Source organism: Bufo bufo, unplaced genomic scaffold, assembly GCF_905171765.1.
Source record: "Bufo bufo unplaced genomic scaffold, aBufBuf1.1, whole genome shotgun sequence".
Taxonomy (NCBI): Eukaryota; Metazoa; Chordata; class Amphibia; order Anura; family Bufonidae; genus Bufo; species Bufo bufo.
In genome coordinates this window covers 33,729-43,778 of record NW_024400200.1, presented here as the reverse complement: position 1 = coordinate 43,778, position 10,050 = coordinate 33,729, and the positions used below count along the sequence as shown (strand labels likewise).

The 10,050-nt window shown below is 41.0% G+C and overlaps 6 non-coding genes across 6 annotated transcripts; all 6 read left to right on the top strand.

Annotated features, from left to right (window-relative positions):
- The first annotated feature begins 296 nt into the window (after window positions 1-296).
- On the top strand, window positions 297-369 carry TRNAK-UUU. The gene has a single exon. It is a non-coding gene; the product is annotated as a tRNA-Lys (tRNA).
- Window positions 370-1,223: 854 nt separating this feature from the next.
- TRNAK-UUU lies at window positions 1,224-1,296 on the top strand. Its single transcript has one exon. It is a non-coding gene; the product is annotated as a tRNA-Lys (tRNA).
- Window positions 1,297-2,150: 854 nt separating this feature from the next.
- Window positions 2,151-2,223, top strand: TRNAK-UUU. Its single transcript has one exon. It is a non-coding gene; the product is annotated as a tRNA-Lys (tRNA).
- Window positions 2,224-3,069: 846 nt separating this feature from the next.
- TRNAK-UUU lies at window positions 3,070-3,142 on the top strand. The gene has a single exon. It is a non-coding gene; the product is annotated as a tRNA-Lys (tRNA).
- An 854-nt stretch (window positions 3,143-3,996) lies between these two features.
- On the top strand, window positions 3,997-4,069 carry TRNAK-UUU. Its single transcript has one exon. It is a non-coding gene; the product is annotated as a tRNA-Lys (tRNA).
- Window positions 4,070-4,923: 854 nt separating this feature from the next.
- On the top strand, window positions 4,924-4,996 carry TRNAK-UUU. The gene has a single exon. It is a non-coding gene; the product is annotated as a tRNA-Lys (tRNA).
- Window positions 4,997-10,050: the final 5,054 nt, after the last annotated feature.

The window sequence follows — 10,050 nt, the reverse complement described above, 5'->3', positions numbered from 1 at the left end:
ACCACTATGCTGCCCAACATGTTCTGACAGGTCAGTCACAGTTTGTATATCAAACTGGGGGCAGTGGTCTGTTCTAGATTTCCATCCCCTATTTGTAATTGACATGCTCCTCAGCTGATTTCCTGGTGCTATCACCAGAAAGTCACTGGTAATGTAATCCCCTAATACATATGTGAAAGTTACCTTTATAATTCTAGGAAGCAGGTACTAGTGCATGGTATGGTAAAAGGTGGAGCTATAAAAAGAAGGGAAAGGCAGTCGGTCAGAAAGTCATGACTTCAATCACTGTGCAGAGAGCCTGGATAGCTCAGTCGGTAGAGCATCAGACTTTTAATCTGAGGGTCCAGGGTTCAAGTCCCTGTTCGGGCGTTAGCTTTTAGGATGAGAAATCAAACACGTTAAAAAAACTAAAAACTCGAACATGTTATTGCCATGAAAGTTAGGTATATGAGGCAAAGGATCAAAAGTGATGAGAAAAATGAAGACTGCGAAAGTGACTAGGAAACTAAGTTGCATCGACCCACTCGGAGAACACCACAAAAGCTAATTTAGGAGCTAAATACTTGACCCTTTGACCATTTTTCTTATGGGAAGATTTACAAAGAACCGATTACATCTTACGCGTTAAATGGTTATAAGGGTGCACTCACAGGTGGCATCTTTAGACTCCGGGTTTTGCCCTCAGATCTGCCAAAAACTTGCTGCTGATAGGGTGTCATGGCCAGAGAGGGTGATTACAAGCTCAAAAGTTCACGTAAATCCAGTTCAATAATTTGCCGTAGAAAGCAACGTCGTCTATATATCTTCTCCGTGACTTCAACAGCAGATTGATAAAGGTTTTAATGAGCTATAATCACCAGTTTTTTTTACAAAACTTCATACAGAGGTTCATATAAGATCTGGAAAAAGTGGTGCTGGAGGGCTAGAACCACTATGCTGCCCAACATGTTCTGACAGGTCAGTCACAGTTTGTATATCAAACTAGGGGCAGTGGTCTGTTCAAGATTTCAATCCCCTATTTGTAATTGACATGCTCCTCAGCTGATTTCCTGGTGCTATCACCAGAAAGTCACTGGTAATGTAATCCCCTAATACATATGTGAAAGTTACCTTTATAATTCTAGGAAGCAGGTACTAGTGCACGGTATGGTAAAAGGTGGAGCTATAAAAAGAAGGGAAAGGCAGTCGGTCAGAAAGTCATGACTTCAATCACTCGGCAGAGAGCCTGGATAGCTCAGTCGGTAGAGCATCAGACTTTTAATCTGAGGGTCCAGGGTTCAAGTCCCTGTTCGGGCGTTAGCTTTTAGGATGAGAAATCAAACACGTTAAAAAAACTAAAAACTCGAACATGTTATTGCCATGAAAGTTAGGTATATGAGGCAAAGGATCAAAAGTGATGAGAAAAATGAAGACTGCGAAAGTGACTAGGAAACTAAGTTGCATCGACCCACTCGGAGAACACCACAAAAGCTAATTTAGGAGCTAAATACTTGCCCCTTTGACCATTTTTCTTATGGGAAGATTTACAAAGAACCGATTACATCTTACGCGTTAAATGGTTATAAGGGTGCACTCACAGGTGGCATCTTTAGACTCCGGGTTTTGCCCTCAGATCTGCCAAAAACTTGCTGCTGATTGGGTGTCATGGCCAGAGAGGGTGATTACAAGCTCAAAAGTTCACGTAAATCCAGTTCAATAATTTGCCGTAGAAAGCAACGTCGTCTATATATCTTCTCCGTGACTTCAACAGCAGATTGATAAAGGTTTTAATGAGCTCTAATCACCAGTTTTTTTTACAAAACTTCATACAGAGGTTCATATAAGATCTGGAAAAAGTGGTGCTGGAGGGCTAGAACCACTATGCTGCCCAACATGTTCTGACAGGTCAGTCACAGTTTGTATATCAAACTGGGGGCAGTGGTCTGTTCTAGATTTCAATCCCCTATTTGTAATTGACATGCTCCTCAGCTGATTTCCTGGTGCTATCACCAGAAAGTCACTGGTAATGTAATCCCCTAATACATATGTGAAAGTTACCTTTATAATTCTAGGAAGCAGGTACTAGTGCACGGTATGGTAAAAGGTGGAGCTATAAAAAGAAGGGAAAGGCAGTCGGTCAGAAAGTCATGACTTCAATCACTCAGCAGAGAGCCTGGATAGCTCAGTCGGTAGAGCATCAGACTTTTAATCTGAGGGTCCAGGGTTCAAGTCCCTGTTCGGGCGTTAGCTTTTAGGATGAGAAATCAAACACGTTAAAAAAACTAAAAACTCGAACATGTTATTGCCATGAAAGTTAGGTATATGAGGCAAAGGATCAAAAGTGATGAGAAAAATGAAGACTGCGAAAGTGACTAGGAAACTAAGTTGCATCGACCCACTCGGAGAACACCACAAAAGCTAATTTAGGAGCTAAATACTTGCCCCTTTGACCATTTTTCTTATGGGAAGATTTACAAAGAACCGATTACATCTTACGCGTTAAATGGTTATAAGGGTGCACTCACGGGTGGCATCTTTAGACTCCGGGTTTTGCCCTCAGATCTGCCAAAAACTTGCTGCTGATTGGGTGTCATGGCCAGAGAGGGTGATTACAAGCTCAAAAGTTCACGTAAATCCAGTTCAATAATTTGCCGTAGAAAGCAACGTCGTCTATATATCTTCTCCGTGACTTCAACAGCAGATTGATAAAGGTTTTAATGAGCTATAATCACCAGTTTTTTTTTACAAAACTTCATACAGAGGTTCATATAAGATCTGGAAAAAGTGGTGCTGGAGGGCTAGAACCACTATGCTGCCCAACATGTTCTGACAGGTCAGTCACAGTTTGTATATCAAACTGGGGGCAGTGGTCTGTTCTAGATTTCAATCCCCTATTTGTAATTGACATGCTCCTCAGCTGATTTCCTGGTGCTATCACCAGAAAGTCACTGGTAATGTAATCCCCTAATACATATGTGAAAGTTACCTTTATAATTCTAGGAAGCAGGTACTAGTGCACGGTATGGTAAAAGGTGGAGCTATAAAAAGAAGGGAAAGGCAGTCGGTCAGAAAGTCATCACTCGGCAGAGAGCCTGGATAGCTCAGTCGGTAGAGCATCAGACTTTTAATCTGAGGGTCCAGGGTTCAAGTCCCTGTTCGGGCGTTAGCTTTTAGGATGAGAAATCAAACACGTTAAAAAAACTAAAAACTCGAACATGTTATTGCCATGAAAGTTAGGTATATGAGGCAAAGGATCAAAAGTGATGAGAAAAATGAAGACTGCGAAAGTGACTAGGAAACTAAGTTGCATCGACCCACTCGGAGAACACCACAAAAGCTAATTTAGGAGCTAAATACTTGCCCCTTTGACCATTTTTCTTATGGGAAGATTTACAAAGAACCGATTACATCTTACGCGTTAAATGGTTATAAGGGTGCACTCACAGGTGGCATCTTTAGACTCCGGGTTTTGCCCTCATATCTGCCAAAAACTTGCTGCTGAAAGGGTGTCATGGCCAGAGAGGGTGATTACAAGCTCAAAAGTTCACGTAAATCCAGTTCAATAATTTGCCGTAGAAAGCGACGTCGTCTATATATCTTCTCCGTGACTTCAACAGCAGATTGATAAAGGTTTTAATGAGCTATAATCACCAGTTTTTTTTACAAAACTTCATACAGAGGTTCATATAAGATCTGGAAAAAGTGGTGCTGGAGGGCTAGAACCACTATGCTGCCCAACATGTTCTGACAGGTCAGTCACAGTTTGTATATCAAACTGGGGGCAGTGGTCTGTTCTAGATTTCAATCCCCTATTTGTAATTGACATGCTCCTCAGCTGATTTCCTGGTGCTATCACCAGAAAGTCACTGGTAATGTAATCCCCTAATACATATGTGAAAGTTACCTTTATAATTCTAGGAAGCAGGTACTAGTGCACGGTATGGTAAAAGGTGGAGCTATAAAAAGAAGGGAAAGGCAGTCGGTCAGAAAGTCATGACTTCAATCACCCGGCGGAGAGCCTGGATAGCTCAGTCGGTAGAGCATCCGACTTTTAATCTGAGGGTCCAGGGTTCAAGTCCCTGTTCGGGCGTTAGCTTTTAGGATGAGAAATCAAACACGTTAAAAAAACGAAAAACTCGAACATGTTATTGCCATGAAAGTTAGGTATATGAGGCAAAGGATTAAAAGTGATGAGAAAAATGAAGACTGTGAAAGTGACTAGGAAACTAAGTTGCATCGACCCACTCGGAGAACACCACAAAAGCTAATTTAGGAGCTAAATACTTGACCCTTTGACCATTTTTCTTATGGGAAGATTTACAAAGAACCGATTACATCTTACGCGTTAAATGGTTATAAGGGTGCACTCACAGGTGGCATCTTTAGACTCCGGGTTTTGCCCTCAGATCTGCCCAAAACTTGCTGCTGATAGGGTGTCATGGCCAGAGAGGGTGATTACAAGCTCAAAAGTTCACGTAAATCCAGTTCAATAATTTGCCGTAGAAAGCAACGTCGTCTATATATCTTCTCCGTGACTTCAACAGCAGATTGATAAAGGTTTTAATGAGCTATAATCACCAGTTTTTTTTTACAAAACTTCATACAGAGGTTCATATAAGATCTGGAAAAAGTGGTGCTGGAGGGCTAGAACCACTATGCTGCCCAACATGTTCTGACAGGTCAGTCACAGTTTGTATATCAAACTGGGGGCAGTGGTCTGTTCTAGATTTCAATCCCCTATTTGTAATTGACATGCTCCTCAGCTGATTTCCTGGTGCTATCACCAGAAAGTCACTGGTAATGTAATCCCCTAATACATATGTGAAAGTTACCTTTATAATTCTAGGAACAGGTACTAGTGCACGGTATGGTAAAAGGTGGAGCTATAAAAAGAAGGGAAAGGCAGTCGGTCAGAAAGTCATGACTTCAATCACTCGGCAGAGAGCCTGGATAGCTCAGTCGGTAGAGCATCAGACTTTTAATCTGAGGGTCCAGGGTTCAAGTCCCTGTTCGGGCGTTAGCTTTTAGGATGAGAAATCAAACACGTTAAAAAAACTAAAAACTCGAACATGTTATTGCCATGAAAGTTAGGTATATGAGGCAAAGGATCAAAAGTGATGAGAAAAATGAAGACTGCGAAAGTGACTAGGAAACTAAGTTGCATCGACCCACTCGGAGAACACCACAAAAGCTAATTTAGGAGCTAAATACTTGCCCCTTTGACCATTTTTCTTATGGGAAGATTTACAAAGAACCGATTACATCTTACGCGTTAAATGGTTATAAGGGTGCACTCACAGGTGGCATCTTTAGACTCCGGGTTTTGCCCTCATATCTGCCAAAAACTTGCTGCTGAAAGGGTGTCATGGCCAGAGAGGGTGATTACAAGCTCAAAAGTTCACGTAAATCCAGTTCAATAATTTGCCGTAGAAAGCGACGTCGTCTATATATCTTCTCCGTGACTTCAACAGCAGATTGATAAAGGTTTTAATGAGCTATAATCACCAGTTTTTTTTACAAAACTTCATACAGAGGTTCATATAAGATCTGGAAAAAGTGGTGCTGGAGGGCTAGAACCACTATGCTGCCCAACATGTTCTGACAGGTCAGTCACAGTTTGTATTTCAAACTGGGGGCAGTGGTCTGTTCTAGATTTCAATCCCCTATTTGTAATTGACATGCTCCTCAGCTGATTTCCTGGTGAGTAGTAGTAAGAGGGTATATGTTTCGTCAAAGTGACAGGTACCACGCCCCTTTTACACGCCCCCTTTTTATATTGCTTGATATAAAGTTTATATCGCATGATATAAAGTTTATATCGCAGGCTATTAGGATTTATAGTGTTAGCTATTAGGTTTATATTGTTTGCTATTAAATTTATAGTGTTAGCTATTAAAATTTATATTGTTTGCTATTAAAATTTATATTGTTAGCTATTAAAAAATTTATATTGTTAGCTATTAAAAAATTTATATTGTTTGCTATTAAAATTTATAGTGTTTGATATTAAAATGTATAGTGCCTGATATTAATTTAATATAATAGTATTAAAATAAAAACGATGACAAATATAATTCGGTTAAAAATCTTTATTCACTTCGTTATTTGCAACATTCCCGTAGGGACAGACACGTTTGCTTGTAATTACAGCTTCGTATACACAAGCGTTTCATGCGTTTTGTTACAAATGATCGCACAATACGGTCATTTTTTCTAAAATCGTTAGTGAACATTTTTAAAACATTTTCAAAAGATATTCCTTTAGCGAGACATTGTAAGATATAGATACAGTAATGGCCGCAGACGGAACTAACGGCGTCTTGTATTTGTCTGTTTTGATATCTTATAGTCTTAGAATTTTTATATAAAAACTGCATAAAGTCGCCAGGAAATATTTCATTTGCGGGGGATAAACCATAACTATCAAAAAAAATAGATATATCATTCGGGTATAATATAATTAAAATCCAATGCTTCCCCCGCTGATGCGAATTATCCGTATTTACAATGTATGCCGCCGGCCTGTCGATAATTTTACCCCCGGTAATAAATCACACGGGAATACACCTTTAAATATGTGCCTGGCGTTAATATCAGCTTTAATAACACAGGCAATTTCATAATTATTCATGTCTATTGAAAATCATATAATACCTCCCTACGATTATTTATTTCAATAATATTTTCATGAACTGAATATACAATCATATTAATTGTGTTCGCAATCGGTTCGGCAAATCTAATTTCAGCTCGCAGATTGCCAGTTTTTACTAGAGAGAAATGACCGCCGGGCTCTTGATCCGGCGATAAATCAAAAGCGAACAAAGTGTAACCGTTCAAAAACTCGTGTCGATCGACGGATAAAGCGTTGTCGGCCTTGTGTTTCCCCGAAATATGTACTAGGGACATATATTCACGAACAGCTGATTCGTCCTGGAAGTTAGGTTGAAAAGGTTTTGCCGGTATCTGTTGACCATCCAAATATAAGGCTGCATAATTCACATTATAGTGGTTGAAGCACAAAGGATTTCTTTGGTAACTCCCGGAAAATGATTCGTTATCCACAAACGCTAGTATTACTGTTTTTGGTAGGTTTCCGAGGAAAAGATTCTCGTGGTTACATATGCGGGTACCGGCGGGCACGCTATACACTTTAAGTGACGCCCGATCGATCGAGTACTTTGCGTTAGCTGTTAACAGAGCGCGACTGTGACCGATTCTTACAGCGGGCGATACTTGTACTCTTTTGACAAACAGGGAAGCGTGCTGTATTTGTACTTTAAAATGGGCCGCCTCGGCCGACATAAGGCAGAAAGTGTCTTTGTTTCTTGTCAATTTTATCTTTAGATCTAAACCGTTCAGTATTAACTTCGGTTGATTAAATATATCGGCGTAAATGGGGCCCATTAATTCAACACTCCTAGATCGGGCTGAATACTTTGCTCTCTTGCTGAAGCCTTCATTACGCCCGTCGATAACCCGGTCATCATGATGTCCCGCTGTGTCTTTATAGAATAAACCGGCTGTAAATTGGGACGCTAAAGTTTGTGAATTATAATTTATTAGGGATTCTATATACGCTCTATACGTATAAAGGTTGTCGCTTCTTGAAATCAGCGTGTCGCCGAGCGTTATATCCAGTTGATTAAAAAGACTCGCTATAGGGTAGTTAATAAGTGCAACGCGGGATCCTTCTGGTATGGGTGTGTTATCAGGACTAACGATTTTGCAAACGACGTGTAACAATGTGTTATTAAGGTTGTAATAATATTCACCGCTGCCCGTGATGTAGAATTCCAAAGGGGCATTGTCAGTGATTGCTGCGATTGGCTGCACCTCTACATAAAGCGATTTTTCAATGCTTGTTTGGGTAGGCGGTATTTGAAAGATATCCAACTCTGATTTGGCATACTCGGCGGATGCGTCATGCACGAAAGCCATAGCGTCTGTCTAGAAGATGTCACTCGGTGAGCAACTTCTTGTTTTCTGGCGGCGACGTCTCTTAGGTTGTGATACTTTATTCATAAATGTTGGTAAGACAACGGCAGCGCGTTCACGTTTCCTTTTACGCGTTTTTTAACGTATTTGTACGACACCGGAGCCAGCCTGGCTCTGCGACGACCTATTTATACGATCCATAAAGGCGGTCGAAGCCGTAGTGACAACGTCTTTAGTGATGTTACGGGCGGCTGTTTTCACGTGCGGTTTTGCAAGCTCCACACCTTTCTTAAATAGGGGAACTACACGGCGGAACAGCCCCCGAAATAACCCGGCGAGTCCAGAACCATGCATGAATTCAGTACCGTGAAAGCCGTCCAAGCCATGACCGGCTTGCGTTATGTAATAATGCGTATATGCGTCAGGGTCACCGTACACTCTCTGGGACAACATTTTAGTGCGTCGTCACCGCGCGGTCTAAAGTGTAATCGCACAATAGTCTTACCGTATTTGAATTTAACAGGTTTAGCCTGATCCGTCAGTATCGATATTGTAACCGTGTCAAAATGATGCTTACAAACAGGTATATAGTCCGGACGGTGATACTTTTGCGTGACTATATCACCATTTTTACCGCCTAGCTCGACAGTTCTTAAAAGTTGTACGTAACTATCGCCAACAAGTTGATGTTGGACGATATCGGTACATACAAACAATGTATAAAAACCGGCTTTAATATCGGCATTAATTTTTTTCTCTTTTGATGAAACTAGAGCAAGCCCCTTTATACCGCCAACATGATGTTCTAAAACAGGTAAGCCGGGTCCTTTGTAGCGGATAGTGATGTGCTCGGTGTCGACATTCTTGAGCGACGGAGCTTTCGAATACCCCGTCAGCCCCAAAATATTCCCCAACTTCACACAAGGCATGAACTTGTATGTTGGTGAATTCAATACATAAACGGTTCTGTCAATATCGTCGTATCTTAGACGCAATTGATCGGGGGGTATTTTTATAGATTCAAGTTTGCTATTAATGGCTTTGATGAGATCTTGCATATTGGAGTAATAACCCGATTTAACAAAAAGCTCGCTGAACGGTTCGTCGCGCTGTGCTACGTAGAATACACCATCTCCGGGGCCAAAGGTTTCCCACGTATGTGGATACTGAATCTCCACTAAAGCCACTTCGTAAGGGCCGCGAAGATGCACCGCTTTTGCTAACTTAGTGGTGTAATCGGCGATGCTGTTTTCGGGATAAAGTTTGGCGGAGGCGTTGCAGGGTAACGTGATAAAAAACGATCCGTCCTCCATAGTTTACAGACGCATCAACTGTTTTTCAGGCACCCAAGAGTTAAACTTGTCAGGGTAACCTATCCACTTTACAAAACACAACGTTTTACCCCGAACTTTCTTCTTTTTCAGTATTTTTTCTATCCTGTAAACTCGTAGCTTGTCGAGAGTTACTTTTTGGACTTCTTCCGGGTAGAACGAGCCTTCAATGAACTCATCGGACAGGTCTTTCAGCTTATAAAGGGGTCTGAGGCCCCTAGTGCTTACAGAGTGAATTTTAAATATCTCGTCCGTATAGGTTTGTTCATAACCCTTTGTAAAAACACCCTTATAACGAACAATTCTGACGTGATCACCTATTTTTAATAACGGTTTAACTTTTTTAATAGTCTCGTAACACCCGTAGATATTTTTCCAAACGGTTAAAGAGTTCTCTTTTGTCACATCGACGGGGCGCCGCCTTATAGTTCTGTGGTATGTGTGGTTATAACTATACACCAAGTCTTGTAACTTGTCGATATACCTGTACGTGTTTTGTTCTCTAAGATAGCGCCACATCTTAGTTTTTAGCGTTCTATTAAAACGCTCGACCAACGCGGCCTTAACAGCGTTTGTAGTTAAAAAATGATGTATTTTATAGGTTTCACAAAGACGCCTCATAGGTTTGTTTATAAACTCACGGCCCCGATCAGTCTGGAGCTTTCGGGGGGTTCGGCCGCTTAACTTAAATATCTGCTCAAAAGCGGTAGCCACGGTAGCGCCGGACTTATTTGAAAGGCACGACACCAAGGCATATTTAGATAGAATATCAACGACCGTTAGCAGGTATTTTACACCATTA